Here is an 18977-nt window from a genome sequence, read left to right on the forward strand (position 1 = left end):
TATATATATATATATATATATATATATATATATATATATATATATGAGCGAAATAAGACACTGATAGAATTCAGATGAAAATCCTGTAAGATATTACTTGAAGTAATACTTTCAAGGAGATCCTAGCCAAAAAGGAATATAACTGCATTTCATTTCCTCTGATGATATGGGCCATTGTTGAAAATCCATGGATTAAGGAAATTAATATAACCCCTTCTATATATTCCTTTGTCAAGCAATAAATTCTGAAATCGAATATATGCCACTATATGTTGCTTTTTCATTATATATATATATATATATATATATATATATATATATATATATATATATACACGCACCCACACCCACCCACACACCCACATACCACACGCATATTGGCTAAAGTTTTCTTTGTCTAGAAAGATTTTCTTTTATTAAATGTGGACAGAGTAGTGTATTTTGTTTCTAATTGTTTGTTTAGTTTAGGGAAATGGTATTATATTGGATACGGATGCGCGTGCCGTGAATGTGTGCGCGTGCTTTATCGTGCTTGTTTTGTTTCGTGTGTGAGGGTGCACATTTGCCTAAGTATGCATGCGTGTAAGTGTATTTTGTGTTTCGCCTATTTATGTGTATTGTTATTGGGATATGTTTAAAGCGGGGTTGAACTTTGCTATGAAGTTTTTTTGTTGTGAAATGTTCTGGGTTGTTTGTGTTACGTGTGGAAACGTATGTTAGGATTTGTTCTTTGTTTCTTTCTTTAGGTGTTCTTAAATCTTCTACTGATACATTTATCGCAAGTTGGATCCCTTTGTCTATAAGTTGTGGTGGGTATTTTCTTTTTCTTAGATTCATTCGTAGTTCCTTGAGCCGGATTATTTTTCGATAAGTTTTGTATCGGTATACGCCCGATAAGCATAAAAAAATCAATAATCAGAAAAATTCCAAAATCAGTCCAATTTTGACCATTCTGATACAGCATAACATCACAAGTGTATTTTAAATATGTTATCTACGCACAACCAGAAGGACATGGCGTATAAAATTAACAGTAAGTTCTTTGACAAGAAAGGGGCCCGTTCGAAATGAATGTTTCTGTTGGGAGCACAACTGAACCATGATACTTGACTTCTGCATTTTAAACTTTAATTCAAGCGATTACATAAAATAATTTTATAGAATCAATCGTAGGTTCTCTACAGTGCAATGTAAACTGCAATGCATATTAACTAAGTCATGACTAAGATATGTGAAGCTTCTTCCCGGTGCACCGCGATGGATCTCCGACTAGAGCAGCAATCTATCGATTTGATTGACAAATAGTTGATTTCACTGATTTTGATGACAAAAAAGTATTGGAAGTGTGGAACATTCGTTGATCCTAATTCAATCCCGGACAACACCGGGTTATAATATTGATGAAATAGAATATCAAATAGTTTTATTTTATTTAACCCAGTAATTAAACCATTAAGCACATTTAAAAAAAAAGTTAAAGTTAAATTTCATCAAACGATTTTTAATTAAGTGAATGAGGTTTGATGACTTTATTAAAACTCTTGATTCAAAATTCCAATCATATTTGATAATATGACTTAATTGCGTTATTTTTGGAACTCAATCCGGATGGAAAATAGATTATAACTGAATTAGAGGGATCGTGTATTATTTTTGATCAAAAGCTGGTCTTGTGTGTTATGAATAATCGGAGGTTGTAAATGAAATAATGTGGGGTCGAGTAAAAATAATTATACCTTCTGATAAAGTAACACGGTGACGTGAGTGGAGCGAATGTGACGGGCATGATCGGAAGTGCTCAATACTTGCGTGTCAGTCTTAGTAAGGCCCACCCACGTCGAAAATGAGTTCATCCAAGGGCCATATCGATGGAATTGTTCACATTGTGTCGGTTCCTGTTGACGGAGTTGTTCGAGACCGTACTAGGTCGTATCGACGGAATTGTTTGGTACCGTGTCGGGACGCATTGAGAGTATTGACGGTTGTCACTGTCGTACTGCCACGTGTGATAACACACACACACACACACACACACACACACACACACACACACACACACACACACACACACACATATATATATATATATATATATATATATATATATATATATATATATATATTGAATTAGGTCTGTCTCTCCTCCTTCGTGAAGTTTCAGTGAGAGACCATAATGGATAGGCAGTTAAACTGTTTTTTACTATCTGGATGTGAATACGTATTTGAGAGAGGCATTTCGTTTGGAATAAGTTTAATAATTTTAAAAACAGGAATGGAATAAGCATAGTATGTAAGTAGTGAGTGTCTTTTATGTATTAGACTAGCCTTGGTACCCGGCGTTGCCCGGGTGTTTGTAGGTGTGTGTTGAGCAAAAAAACAAAAGTGGTAGTAGGCAGGCAGGCTCGAACCCGTACCGCGAAGGAGGAAAAGAACGTTAAAAAACGTGACCTCTTTGCTGTTGCGCCCGTCGCCAAACCGGAACCAACGAATGTTTAAATCAAGGCTAGTCAATCGAAAAGAGAGGATGACTTTCATAAATATCGGCGTAAAAAGCGGCCCCTCCCTGTAGAAAAGTGCCCAATTGGAGGTAAATGAATTAATGTTTTTAGACAATTTTTCGGTATTTGTCATCCGAAGGGTCGCGCTTCAAAACGATACCGATCTCGTGAAAATTGGTTACTTTTAATTTTTACTATTGAAACTGTAAAAAAAAAAAGGCGGACCATGGATACCCACTGTAGGAGGCTTGTGAGTGAACAATTTTTGAGTTGTACAATATCCAACCACACGTCTCATGAGTCGGCGCTGTTTTAATTTCAGTTGCAAGTAGTTCAGGACGACTGGAAACAGTGATGAGATAATCAGAGAGTACATACAGCGCATAGTATTCCCCAAATGGGCGCTCATCTACTACTGGAAAGACTCATCGTTGCTTAACTTCGGTGATCTGGGGAGGACTGGTGTGTCAGGGTGATTATGCCGTATATTCATATTGAAACTGTAACGACAAAGGAAAATCTCGGGACCATTTTATTAATGTAGTAGATAAGCGTTATTTTGTTGTTGATTCCCGGCTTGTTACGCCAAACATGGGCAAATAATAAAAATAGAAAATGATTAAATTAGTTTTGAAACATTAACAAAATTGTTTCAGATATTTTGTTTTAGTTTAGTTTATATTCACCATTTGCGCATCCCATCTCAATTATTTTGAAGCAGAACCATTCCTTTTACCGTTACGTCAATTGAATTAAGGAGATGTCATGGAGAGTTGCTACTCCTGAAAACTTTGTTTCCGCTAATTACATATTATTGAATTTCGGTGCTTCTTCCTTTAAACGCTTCTCCAAAGCGTGAAGCTTAATTAAGGCATCCAAAGATTTCAACTATTGTATTAAATGGCGGAAGAATTTAACTCAAGGTTACTTTACAAAATATGACATTTCTGTTGACATTGCCTCTTTTCTTTTTTCTTTCCTTTTTTTATATTTTGCTTTATTATAAATTAAATCCCCATTTTTATTGATTTTTGATTTGAAAGGATTTTTGATTTTGTGCTCATATGCATACATGTGCACACACATACATATGACATGCATATATATATATATATATATATATATATATATATATATATATATATATATATATATATATATATGTGTGTGTGTGTGTGTGTGTGTGTGTATTTCGGACGACGTCAAAACATCGTTAATTCGCTACTCGCACAGTAGCCGCCGCCGATTAGCGTAATGATTAGAAGCCTTGGCTGTCATACGGGCTGTCGGGTTTCAATCCTGGCTTGAGGTAGTTGCCTGTCTAGCCGCACTTATGAGCTGTGATAACGAAACAGTACTGTATGTGGATTATATATATATATACATATATATATATATATATATATATATATATATATATATATATATATGTATGGCGATTAAGCTACACTGAATATTCGGCGTTTCATCCAATCTAGGACTCTTCCAGCTTATGCTGAAGAGTCCTAGAATGGATGAAACGCCGCATATTCAGTGTAGCTTAATCGCCATATATATTTTATAAATTACTAACTAGCTCTACCTACGTATTGAGCACTTTTGAAGTAAATACTTAAAGTTTACGCATAAATCTATACTTTCGTATATTAATTTTGTGTGAGTAAATTAAGTAGTTTATATATATATATATATATATATATATATATATATATATATATATATATATATTAGAGAGAGAGAGAGAGAGAGAGAGAGAGAGAGAGAGGGGTGGAGTGAGAAACTAGCAGGGAGACCTGACATTGCCCGACGTTGAATGATGATCAACAAATGTTTCACACTCCCATATTTTTATTCTCATCGAAATTGGTGAAATCGCCCATTTGTTCAATCAAATCGATTGGCTGCTTGCTCTAGTTGGGGACCCATCACTATTCACCGGGTAGAAGCTTCACATGCCTCCCTACAATGACTTAGTCCATATTATGATCTGCATGTACTGTAGGAAACCTAATGTTGATTTAATGAAATCATTTTTTTATATGTAATGACTTGAATTACAGTTTAAAATGCAAAAATCATTATCATACTTCAATTGTACTCTAAACTGAAACATTCATTTCAAACGCGCCCTTGTTATATCAAAGAACTTAATGTTGATTTTATATACCTGGCTTTTCTGCTTGTGCGGTGATAATAGCTTTAATTAAAGTTTAAAATGAAAACCTCAAATATCATAGTCTAATTGTGCTCTAAACAGAAACATTAATTTCAAATGCACCCCTGTCATACCAAAGAAATTACAGTTGATTTTATATGTGAGGCCTTTCGTCTTGTGTGGTAGTAAAACTTCTCAAATGCACTTGTAATGTTAGACTGTATAAGAAAAGATATACGACGAAACGAAAATATCATATTCCAAATATCAAGTAAATTGATCAAATAGTTCTATTTTTATAAAGAAAATCATTTTTAAGCGATTAACAGTAAGTTGCAGGTATTATAATATAAATTTAGCTAGTTTAAATTATTATTAAGTTATCTTTATTTGTTTTTTTTAGATATTTTTCAAAATAGCGTGTAAGACAGTCGCTCCTCGGTTATTCATAACATTTGATTTTCTTATTTAAAAATAAAACTACTTGATCAATTTACTTGATTTTTGGAATATGAGATTTTCGTGTCGTCACGAATATGTGCATTATACAATTTTTTTATTCTTGTTTTTTAATACAATGGGGAATTCTGGACAAGCACCAACTTTCGTTTAATGTTACACTCGATGGCTCCGTTCAGTCTCAAGAGACAATGGATACCCCCTGTAACGGTAGCTGCGCGAGTATTTGTGAGGCAAGGATTGCACAATCCACAACCACACCTCTCCTGAATCGGCACTGCTTGAGTCCAGTGGCAAGGAGAAGTGCTAGACGACTGGAAACAATACTGAGATAAGCAGAGAGCACACACAACACCTGGAATTCCTAAATTTTAGTACTGACCAAGCTCAACGTTGCTTAACTTTAATGATTTTATGGGAACCGGTGTGTCAACGTGAATTATATATCTTACACTATTTCATATATAATTTCAATAAATAATCGATTAGTTGAAAATAACAAAAAAACAAAAAACAAAACAATATCAGAGAATAAACTAGAGAGGTGAAACATAGACGCTAAAAATAAAATGTCTCTCATTCCTACACTCTTTCTTTCTTCGCTTTGTTGAAATTCTCTTTCCGCCTCACTTCCAAAGCAAGGAAGTTTTCACAGAGACGTGTGAAATCGAAATATTTTTAACCAATGAAAATCGTTCCAAACTCTAAGAAGTGATGTTGCATTGTGGGGATATATATTACGGCACCAGAACGAATATAGAATATTGTCGAGTTCTGCATATCATGAAGGGTGTATATTATGTGCATGTGTATAATTTGTGTATCGTCTAGTGGCATAAAGTTTACGACAATTTAGCAACAGACATGTAGCAGATAAGTTATCTGGAGTTTTAACATCGGACCAATCGGAAAAACATATCCGGTCTGTCCTTCATCTTGTTTGACGAATCCTCGACAAAAACTGCAAAGAAGATCCATCCCAATGAATCAACAAATGTCGAGTCGTTTTTTCAGAAGCTTTTATTACCGATGTTTCTCCACTGGAAAGCTGCCACTGATTCTACTCTAACGCATTCTGATCTCCTCTACTGGCCCAATCCGCTCGTCGTCTGACCCAATCTGCTCTCTCTCCTGATTCCTGACTGCCCAAATCATCGCATCTTTTCCCAAAACTCTACCTAAAGTCCACGTCACTTTTAAATGACCTATACGCAAGACTACGTTAGACTCTAACAGTCAAACTATTTTATTTTAAATTATTGTTTATGTTCTACATTCTTTTCTATTAAACTTCTTAACATAAATAATTTTCTTTATAAATATTTATTTGCTATGATAACATTTTATTTTTACATATAATATAACAGTCATAGCAATCGTTGCTCTGCTAACATCTAACAGTAACACGTCAATGGGGAAATATTAAGCCAGTACGAACTTAGAAACTCCATAAAGCCTAGTCAACAAAATCTTGAGGAAGCCATTCGACCCACGAGCCGCAACATGTTATAATGACAGACCACGGATGCCACTGGTGAAAAATTAAGGAAAATTACATGTGAAGACCGACCCCTGTCAACTTAAATATTTAAAATCATAACGAAAATAAACATTGAGAAATTAGAAAAGCAAAATAAAATGTTAAATTGAAATTGAAAGAACACCTAACAAATATTAGTTTTCCCACAAGGAACGTTAAAATACTTCAAAGTGAAAAAAAATCAATACATTTTTGACCTGTTATGGAAAATTGTACCACAAACGGACAACACATACACTCACAAACAAAACCGAAACACATATACCAATACATACAAGTACAAATGATGGCAAGTATAAACACTTACACGTGGTATCATCCACACATTCATGAGGCATGTATTTAGTATGTGCGTATATTTAACTGCCTTTAGATTTCTTTTCGCTTCTGTTATCTTTTGATGTAACCAAGGGTCATAACAAATAGATATCCGCTATTTGACATCAAACATAAATAATGTGACTCACAAAAGATAACCGGTAGATAGTCTAATATTTTTAGTACATTGAGATGTGTAGCCATTCTTTGAAAAATGCCCCAAATTTTCAGTTGAAGGTCGACGATATAGAGAGAATTGAGAAGCGTTAACATATATAACAACGTTATACACACACACACACACACACACACACACACACACATATATATATACATATATATATATAGTCATTTACATACAGTACTGTTTCGCTGTTTCATAGCTAATCAGTGCGGCTAGACAGGCAACTGCCAGGATCGAAACCTGACCGCCCAAATGACAGTCAAGGCTTCTTACCACTACGCTATACGGCTGATGCTGTGTGGGTAATGAATTAACGATGCTTTGACATCGTCCAAATGCCTCCGCTCGATTTGTTTACACACACACACACACACACACACACACACACACACACACACACATATATATATATATATATATATATATATATATATATATATATATATATATATATATATATACTAGCCTTTGCCCGGTCGTAAAATACGCTTAAATATGATATTTTAATTTGTCCAGATTTCGTATATATTATTATAGAGTTGTGATTTCAAAAGTAAAAAAAAAATTACTTGCGTGCCATCAGCTAGAAACGAAACCGAAAACAAAACTGTAGCATTCAAAGCTGGTGACGTTACCACTTTACCAACGTGACACGCATATGAACTGATTAAAAATTAAAAAAAAAAAAAAACTCAGATGAATGTACAAAATGTATAACGATTTTCTCAATTTGACCCATTTTGGATCCCTTAAAAACTATTTTAATCGGCTAAAGACCCATAAAAGAACGGCCCATAAAAATCCAATCATTTTAAGACCCTAATGCCGCTCTGCGACTTTTAGTTTCGTAAGAGATAGAGGCTGAAAATATGGAGACAGACATACAGCGGCTTTTATATATTAGATTATTTATATTAATAACAGATGAATATAGTAGTTAAAAATATTTATTCAATCGAAAATTATGTTGGAAACATATCTATTATATAAAAGAAATTGTGTGTGTGTGTGTTCTCAATGGATTCCGAAACGGCTGGGCCGATTTTTGTGAAAATTCACACAAATGAACTTTATGTTCCCTGCAATGTTCTTAGATAAGTTTTGTATTGAAATATCTTAACTAAGTATCAATAAGCGAACGAATTTCATGAAAGAAGGAAAAGGCGATTTTGACCAACGTTAACACCTTATACAGCCTAACATCACAAGTGCGTTTGGCAAGTTTTATTACCACAAAAGCTGAAAAGTCGGGCATATAAAGTCAATAGTAAATTTTGTCAATAGTAAATTTTGAATAGGGCGCGTTCAAAATGAATGTTTCTATTCAAAGCACAACTGAACTACGATGATTGACTTTTTTTTAAATTTTAAACTTAAATCCAAACCATTATCATCGCACACGCAAAAAGGCCAGGAATATATAATAAACAATAGGTTCTTTGATATGACTGGGGCGCGTTCGAAATGAATTTTTGTGTTTAGAGCACAACTGAGGCATGATATTTGACTTTTTCATTTTAAACTTTAATGCAAACCATTATATATAAAATAATTTTATAAAATCAACGGTAGGCTCTCTAAAGTGCAATGTAGAATACGATGTATTTTGGACTAAGTCACTAGGTAGAGACATGTGAAGCTCCTTCGATGTGCACCGCTATGCCTCCCCCCCCACCAACTAGACCAGACAATCGATCACTTTGATTGAAAAATTGGCGGTTTTGCTCATTTCGATAATAATAAAAATATAGGATTTTGAAATATTAGTTGATCATCATTCAATCCCGAGTAACGCCGGATGGTAGTTTGTTTATAAATATACTGTAGCTGTGTTAAGCTATCTCTAACAACCCAAACATTAATGGGAAACTTTGTGATTTTTATTAAGTTTAAGTGTCTAAATATTTGGTTTCAAACTTGTTGATGCTAAGCGCAAGATATCATCATGATAGTTATCGATCTTGTGTAACATTCTTCTTAGTTTGTTTCAATGTGAAAAGTTTTTCACATTGATCGGTGTTTCCAAACAAAGATACCATCTTTTTTTTGTGTAAGTCACTAATTTGAAATACTTTCCACTCGGAAAATATATTTTGCATAAAAATCAATTAATAAAATATCTTTGTGATTGAATTTTGATTTTAATAGATCATCACGCTGCATTTCTATCAATTGAATTCGAAAACGTTCCGATACAGCATCCACATTCACTTCAAATGATGCAGCAAACGATTTGAAATCATTTTCATGCAGACAAAGTCAGTAAAACGAGGTACAAATTCATTTCACGATTCCTGGATCACATTCACAAATATGATCCGATTCTTGTGGTGTACTTGCTTGAAATTATGGAAAATTAGCACAATTTTATTTCCTAGTTGAAGTTCACATAACGTAAGTTTTTTTTAATAATTTCAAAGACAACAATTTGATTATAGATCTCATTTCTAAGCTGAGTATCACCTTAGACTAGTACATTTGAATAATGAAAAATGAGTCACTGTATCGACAATGAATACTAAATTTACGAGCCAATCAGGATCTCGAAAATGTGACCTATCCATATTTACTTTCGAGAAATACAAACACCTCTTTATCTGAACGCATATACCATGCACTGGATAAGGCGGGTGAAGCCCGGGCTGTAGCCCTCGATATATCCAAGTCCTTTAACAAAGTATGGCATGAAGAGCTGCTATACAGCATAATCACGTTGACACACCGGTTCCCGTCAGATCATCGAAGTTAAGCAACGTTGAACCTGGTCATTACTAAAATGGGCGACCAATTTGGGAAGTCCAGGTGCTGTATGTAGGAGGACGTCGACACCTTCCTGCAAAAAGTTGCAAAAACCTAACGTCGTCATCTCCCCTAACGGAGATATACATGCGGCTGGGGACCGCTTGTGAATTTCATACTTCCATGAAACTTCCTCCTTCGGAGGAAGCCGGTTAAACCCTGAATAGGGTTGGTGCTGGCTGCACACACACACGAAGGGCTGCTAATGAAAATAAAATCATACGGTATAACTGGACGAATGCTAAATATAATTACATCCTTCTAAGAAGACAATAGGATCATCTAGGTTGTCATTGATGGACGTTAATCCAAACAGCATAACATTAATGCGGGAGTCCCTCAGGGATCGATCCTTAGATCACTATTATTTTTAATATTCATCAATGACCTCTCTGATAATATTGAGTCCGAGATGGGTATATTTGTTGATGATACACACGCTCTATAACATGCATCAGGGGAAAACGGATGTACACAAATCTAAGACGATGGCCGAATCCTTAAAAAATAACTTTCAGACCATAGTGAAATGGGGACGAAAATGGAAGAAAAAATTATGCTAGTAAGACTAAGCTGCTCTTCTTTAACTATTACAAGAAACCTCTCCAACCACCGATATCCATAACAAATAACTCCCTACCTCAGAATTCTTCCTTCAAACTCCTCGGCCTAACATTCATGGGAAATATAAACTGGAACAAATACATTGAGGACATTGCGAGGGCTGCTGCAAAGAAGGTGAGCGCCTTCTATCATGCTAGAAAAATGCTCACACCTGAGAGTATCCTATACCTCTACAAGGCCACCATTCGACCATGTATGGAGTATTGTTGCCGCATCTGGGCTGGTGCATTAACCATTGGCCTCTCCCTCTTTGATAGGGTCCAGAAAAAGGTTTGCAATGTAATAGGTCCCACTTTGCCGACTCCAACCCCTGTCTCATCACCGCAATGTTGCAAGTATTTTAATGGAATTTGCTCTAATGAACTGATTGCACGTGTGCCTCCTCGGCGTACATATCCCTGACAAACTCGCTTAGCAACAAAATCCCACCCCTTTACAGTTGAGTTTCCGTAAATGTCAGAAAGTATTCTACTCTAATAGTTTCTTCTCTAAACGATTAGACTTTGGTATTCTCTTCCTGCTACCTGCTTCCCAAACTGTACTGACGTGCAGAAGTTTAAATGTGACGTAAACCAACATCTTAATCTTTCTTAGTCATGGTCCAAATTAGTAGCTCCTTACATTCAAGTGGCAATGTGCCTTGTTTGGGGTGAAGATGAGTAAAAAAAATACTCATGTGAACATCGATCCTCAACAAAGTCAGCGCACATCAGAGAAATAAACAAGGGCAGAATATTCAGCCTAAGTATCAAACAGAAATTGTTCGAATTGCCGATTATTCAATCCATGAGATAAAATCAGATTCACAGTTTTCATGACATTTTAAAACTTCAAGGACTTGGTTCATAATGGATCTTGATGAATAATGCAATTCATTTTCACAAGTTTATGGATAATTCCAAGGCTTGTGGGAGTTGTTGTTGAAAGAATGTAATAGAAAGCCGACTGGGACAACATTGTCTTCACCTACTGCCTGTCACCGGTCAATCAGTCAAATCGGCTCTCAGTGTTTGTTTTATGTTAATTTATTCTTTTGTCCCCACAAATAGGGGTAATTGAGTTTTGGCAGATATAGCATTCAAGTTCGGTTGCGTAGATCACAGGAAAATAACAGTAAGCCTTTTGTTGAATTCAAAAACCTCGTCAACCATGTTAAAAATAAAACGCATTAGTAATTGGGCTTGTAGGCCAGTCAAAATGCTTTCGTGGGCCGGATCTGGACCACGAAATGTAGGTTAATGACCCTTGATTTAAAGAGAGAGAGAGAGTGATAGAGAAAGAGAGAGAGAGAGAGAGAGAGAGAGAGTACTGAAGCCGGCTCCTGTACTGAAAGATACTAGAACACTCAAGATCTCTCTCCATATATTTTGGCCGGAGGAGACAGAAAGGACTTAATACCTCGCATAAAATCCTTATTCATCTCGTGCACATATTCCTACCCACTAACAAGAGTCAGAGGAACTGAAACGAATTGCTATTTACAGCTGTAACGCAATAACAAGGATAATGGTAAATCAACGCACACACCTACACGATGCCACGCTGCTAAATATTCTCATGTGTATATTGCTTACATACACATATGTTCACACTATGAACATTTTGAGTTGTGGCTATCTCAACTTTTTTCGCCAAACACGTGTTTGTATAAAGAACTGCAAAATACCCTTTATATCTTTATTTCTTGTATAAAAATGTTTTGTTTTAAAATGACATGCACATTCTATATAAATGACATTCATTTTCTTCCTTCACTAAAACTTTCATACTCAATTCATATTAAATAATTGTATTATGGCAGAGGAACGTCGAAGGTGAGTGATCGATATTTGAACGATGACAATGCTATGGAAATAACAAAATGTTTTGATAACGGAAGAATAGAAGTGGAACTTAATGTAGAAATAATTAAGTCAGAAACATGTAAAACAATAAAATGTTTAGAAGGATGTTTAAAAAAATAGAGTTGGAATGTTTGATTTTAATAAACAAAGATATGTGACAAAAAAACAGGAACGATCTTTGGTTATATAGATACATAACGTAACGAGTTTAGAAACACCTTAGAAATTTCATTAGTAGAGTCTGTAACGGGTGGCCAAGAAAGAAGATCGACAGGCGAAATGGTAGCCAGATCAATAATTACGATATAGAGAGGACTTTATCAGTGTTCAAATTTTCCAAGATGAAAACAACATTCTGGAATTAAGGTTGTCAAAATAAACCCGGGGTTTGTTATTCGTGGTAGAAATTTCGGTGCAGCTTTCCGTTCGACAAGATCAAAGTATGTTCCCTAATTGACTGAATGTTATAATCCCATAGAATGGCATTCGTCCCTTTTGTTGAAGGTATGTCTTTCTTTTGTCTGACAAGAAATAATGAGGTTTGTTTCGTCCCTTATTTATCGTTATATGTGAACATAACCAGTTGAGTTGTTTTGTGACATTTTGAAAACTGGGCGATCACACGTAAATGCATGTATGAAGAGCAGATGCACATTCATTAAAACGCTCGTTACACACACGTATACAGAATATATGCACACCCCGAAGGGAATACAACAAAATGTCCGTGTGGTTATTGGCAATACTCAAATACTCATCATCTAAAAATGGTATCTACCAAAACCAGGAACCACACCATATAGTCACACAGTTTTATTAATATCTCTATTATATAAACTGAACTTTGTCTATGTGTGTGCGCGTGTGTGAGTGCGTTCCCTATGAACTCCGAATGACTTGATCGATTTTCATGAAATTTCACACAAATGTACTTTATGTATCTGTATGTATTCCTAAATAGGTTTTGTATCGGAACATCTTCGATAATTATCAATAATCAATAATCAATAATCGAAAAATCTGATGAGAGGAGAAACAGTTCAATTTTGACCAAAGTTAACACTTTTATTTTGTCTAACATCACAAGTGCATTTGAGAGGTTTTATTACCGCACAAGCAAAAATACCCAGCATATACAATCAACAGTAGGTTCTTTGATATGACAAGCGCGTTCGAAATTAATGTTTCAGTTGAGAGCACAATTGATACTTGATTTTTTCATGCTAATCTTATATTAAAGCCATTATATAAAAAAATAATTTTATAAAATCAACAGTAGGTTCTCTGCAGTGCAATGTAGACAACAACGTATTATGAGCCAAGTCACTGCGAAAGGCATGTGAAGCTTCCTCCCGGTGCATCGTGATGGGTCTCCAACTAGAGCAGGCAATGAAGCGATTGTATTGAAAAAAATATGGGAGCATGACACATTCGTTAATCATCATTCAATCCCGGACAACGTCAGGTCTGTTAGTTTTACATATATTCTGACGTTTTTTATGATACTTTTAAAGTTATTAAAAACGTTAATAGAAAAAAAATAAAAACAAGCTAGCCTTTCATATACATGTGCAAAACTTGAGTCAACTTGTGAAAATATTCGAAAATAATCTGTATGACCTTTCTTTTAGGTCAATTTCACCATAGCAGCAGCAACTGTTTTTCCTTTTCAAATATTAAAAAATTCCAGACGAATTTTATTAGAAAAAGGAAATGTTTTAATCCCATTCAAACCGGTGATAAGATATTGCAAAAAAAAAAAAAAAAAAAAATTATTGAAATATAAAATCAGCAAAACAAATTTTCTCGCCAAGATGAAATATATTGCATCGATAAAAAAAATATATATAAAATAACCTTACATGCTTTTTGGCATCATGCAGTTTGATTAAGTTTCTGAAGTTTTTAAGTACGGATTGATAATTTATATTATTTGGATTATTCAGACTCTGTTCTCGTCCTGAGTGTTATTCGCACAACGTTTTGGCCGATATAACCTTCGACCTTCTTTAGTTGTATCTTGTCGAACTCAGAAATCTTTCTGTCAAATCCTGGAATCTTTCTGTTAAACTCAGGAATATACACAGAATTCCGAACGGAACCTTTTATTTAATCCACAGGGATGGCATGCTCTCGTTCCTTATTAGTAATCTCTACTATTCTATAAAAGTCACTTTGTGTGTGTGTGTGTGTGTGTGTGTGTGTATGTGTGTGTGTGTGTTTCTCATAGGTTCCAAAACGGCTGAGACTATCTTTTGCAAATTTCACACAAAGGTAATTTATATTCTAAGATACGTTTTGTACAGAAATTCATGCGATAAATATCGAAAATCGAAAAAAATCCGATTTTAAAAATAGCTTTTTCTATCTTACACCAGCAAAGGGAGATAATAAAATGTCATCAAATCATTTCTTCCTAAAAAACGGGTTTATTATAATCTGGAGATATAGCTTAGTGGTAGAGTATTCGACTAGAGATTTAATGATCCCTTGTTAAAGGTCGGAGGTGCCTCACTATTTTATTTTAATTTTTTCTTATTAATGAATTCAATTTACGATAACAGGCACCATTTAAAATCACTGCAAATCATTTCTTTCGTTTACATATTTTAAAACTAAACATTAATCAGAAGTGACTTTTCCAGAGCATTCATCGTCAAGCTCAAATATCAACTGACGTTATATTGTAAACAAACATAGACGGAATTTGATGAACGACATTACCATTATTACTTTCTTTTTTTAAATCTTTTTTTGCAAATTAACCACCGAGCAAATTATATCTCATAATATATAATAATAAATAGAGAATTTATTCTATAATAATACTTACAACATCTGCATAAATTAAAATAGCATGTTTAAGCGTATTGTACGACCAGGCAAAGCCGAGCTGTCAGCTAGTTAGTAAATAAATGATAAAAATAAAGGGTTATTACAATAGTGAAACGTTAAAAGGAAAGCTGATTACCATTATTGCAATTAATATAAATGATAGACAAAGATTACAAAAAACAATTGCACCTAGGAGTATCACTTTGCTTAATCAGTAATAAAGGATAATATTAGAACATAGCACAATAATATATAAATATCAATGTAGGCGATAAAATGTTTAGAGTTAGGGTTACGGTTAGGGTTAGGAAAATTTTTACTGCAGCATATATAAAAAATCAGAAGCATAGTAGCGGTACGCATTGATTGCACCCATAAGCTTATACGATAAGAGTAATAAATGAAAATACTGGGCAAAACTAATATAATGTATCTAAAACCAAGCTCCTATCTTTACATCATCAACGCTCTGATCCCCATCTGGCATCAATTGAAATGGATGGCTTTCGTCTAGGAGAAGCCTCATATTTTGACAAGCTTCTGGGTTTGACCTTTACTCCTGATCTGAAATGGAACACGTACACCAAGTCTGTTGCCAAGGTCGCTGGAAATATGGTGGGATCCTTCTACCGCTCCAGAAGATATCTCACTACTGATGCAATTCTCTATCTATATAAAAGCCAAGTACGTCCAAGGATGGAATACTGTTGCCATATCTGGGCAGGAGCTGCTAAAAACAGCCTATCCTGCCTTGACAGAGTACAAAATAGACTTCGTGGCTTAGTGGGGATGCCCTTTTCTCTTCCCTGCAACCTCTCTCCTACAGAAGAGACGTTGCGAGCCTATCCTTGTTTTATTGTTATTTCCATGGCAGGTGCTTGTCTGAACTCCAATCTCTGGTCCCCCCTCGCCAATCTTTTACGAAAAACACCCGTCTAGCTGAATCCACTGTCAAAAACTTTTCCCACTCTTTATCTATGCCTAAATCAAAACGTAGATTCCATGAACAAAGTTTCTTTCTTAGAACTGTACGCCTGTGGAAATCTGTTCCGTCTGCCTGCTTCCCACCTGACTACAACCTGGACATCTTCAAGTCCAACGTAAACAAATTCCTGATGAAACGCCCCCTTAAGTAGACACTTTATTAAATCTCCACACTAACATACTGTACTTACAATAACCCTTATCCCTGAGTGGCTTCCGGGCCTTGATAAGTGGTGACCACCTTGTAACAAAACAAAAAAAGCAATTATATGTTAGTGATACTGCTGTATTTCAAGTAACTTTTATCTAATAATAATTACACATTATTACACTAATAATCAAAATAAGCAAATGAAAAGTGTACAATAAAAGTGTACATAAGCGCTTTACAACTTAATCCATTAATAACTTTTACCAATAATAAACGATAAGTATAAATAGGGTTTAAAAAATAAATAACTAATAACAAATTCTGAATATAAACATTGTAAATCTTAATTCAATTATTTAAAAACCATGTAATAGAAAAACCAAAAATCTAAATTACTGTTTTTTACCTTTACTCCGTTAAATGTATATACCTATGAATAATAAATTAAAAAAAAAAAAAACTACTAAGATGTAAACGTTATATAAGCATCAAGCATATCTATTAACAATGCTTCAAGAAAACTACATTAACCTCATTATTGGGATTTTTTCAACTGTATGTGGTAACAAAATAATGTGATGAACCAAAGAATGCAACATTTAAAATAAGTTCCTTAATCCATGGATTTTCAATGTAAGTACATCTCCTCAGAGCAAAAACACTAGCAAAATATTAATATTGGTTCAAAATTATTTTGCTAAATAGCACATACAAAGAAAATATTAAAGATTAAATCCCTTTAAGGGACATAGAGAAAGGGAATGTGTTGAAAACAAAACAAAACAAAAGAGGATATGATAATTGGTATCCAAATACAGTATTAATCCTTGAAAAAAGACAGATGGTGTTATTAAGTTCGATATTGTTTGAAGATTGGAAGGATGTAGGTAAAAGAAAAACAAATGTCTCTGGTAAGGCTTCCAAAGCAGTGGGCAGTGAAAGAACACAAACACAAATGAAAATTGTTATAAAACTTGTATTGAAAAGAAAGAAAAGGAAAAAAAGAATGTTTCCTTGCAAAAAAACTCTTGTGTTTTTCGGAACTTATCTGAAGGATTCTTCCTATTACCGATGTTTGTTTCCTGTGGAGTGTACGAGCGCTTCTAGTCTCGCACAAAAACAAGCGTTCACATCTCAAGCCATTTTTCTTGTCATACACACACGTAGATATATTCACGTTCGCGTACATACACTCACATTCACGTGCATACACACACACGCTAACGTACACACATGTACGCACACATATGCGCACATGTACGCATACATGGACAGCGTCACTTCCCCTTCAAAGGAAATCCACACATGCGCAAAAGACCACCGGAAACAACTATAAAAGCAAGAGACAAGCTGTTTCCTTCCTTTTTCAACTCGCCTTCCAAGCTGAGTGGTCGACAAACCATTCGCCCCTTTCGGGGCGCGTGCGCCCGCGCGTCTCACGCCACCTGCTACTGTGTGGGGCAAGAGTCAACAGACAGTACTACACCTTACACGCTTTCTATCTCCACAACCTGGATTGATTTTCTCTTTCTCTCTCTCCCTCTCTCTCTCTACAACAATAGACTTTCCCTCTCACCAGCTAACAGCGAGAGACGCACGCCAAACTAAACACGTGCTGTACCCTTTTCTTTCATTTGTTTATTCACAAAATAAATCCTAGTTCGTTTACTTCAAATAAACACGTTGTTCGTTTCTTCCTCAAAACAATTCATTTTTCCTATTTTGCATCGCTACAGGAGTTTTGGCAGGGTTGAAGAAAAAAAAAAGGAACTTTTGAGATTTTTGGTGCGGCAGTTGCTGTCGAAAATCCTCACACGTGTCTGGTGTTGAATTACGGAGAGAGCAGACAGATACATGTCGTCCTCGAGGCCCCGAAAGCAAAAGAGGTAGAGAACAAAACTCGTGGTGTTGGTTAGGATCTAAAAGAGAGGACTGTGATTGGTTGTTTTTCATCCAATCACAAGGCATCCCGTAAGTGATCCTTAATAATTCCAATATCATATTTATTCACTTAATAGTTTAGCTGGTCTGAAGAGTCACCTACGAAGACATAGATTTTGAGAAGAGAGTAAGGAATGGGAGGAGAGGACACGAAATAAATCTGTAAAATATGACAATGATAGGTAAAAAAATTGAATTGCATATGTAAACTTTATAGGGAGGTCATTGGTGTGTAACCGACCCACGTGTTACAGTAAATGTCCTGGAACGGTGCTATGCCGTGACGATGGACCAATCATATCTGTCTGAGTATGAAGATCTGTCGGTTAGACGTATTTTTGTCTAGGTGAAAATTAAAGGCATATCTGGGGTGTTGGGTGTGGCTAGCTCCTTCACTCAGGACTACGTCTTCGCTCTGGTGGCTCCCTCTGGCTGGAATCGTTTTGATGCCAGGACCATCTCGACATTTTGAGGCATACAACAACACACGACACACAATTGTAATATGGATGAGAAATCATCTTATCTATTTATTTTACAAACAAAATATTACAATATTTTACAAAACAAATTACAGATCAGAATTAATTTTCACAATTAGCTCTTTTACTAACTAACCTTAAGTAGTGCTGAGGGAGGGGTGCA

General features: G+C 35.2%; 1 protein-coding gene and 1 pseudogene across 2 annotated transcripts in view; both read left to right on the plus strand.

Moving 5' to 3' along the window:
- Positions 1 to 18977, plus strand: part of LOC145248304 (uncharacterized) — a 936478-nt gene that overhangs the window by 531344 nt on the left and 386157 nt on the right. The window lies entirely within an intron of this gene.
- On the plus strand, positions 9850 to 9968 carry LOC145248373 (5S ribosomal RNA; annotated as a pseudogene).

The sequence above is a fragment of the Euprymna scolopes genome, chromosome 26 (genome assembly GCF_053919585.1).
Source record: "Euprymna scolopes isolate OS-2025 chromosome 26, ASM5391958v1, whole genome shotgun sequence".
Lineage (NCBI taxonomy): Eukaryota > Metazoa > Mollusca > Cephalopoda > Sepiida > Sepiolidae > Euprymna > Euprymna scolopes.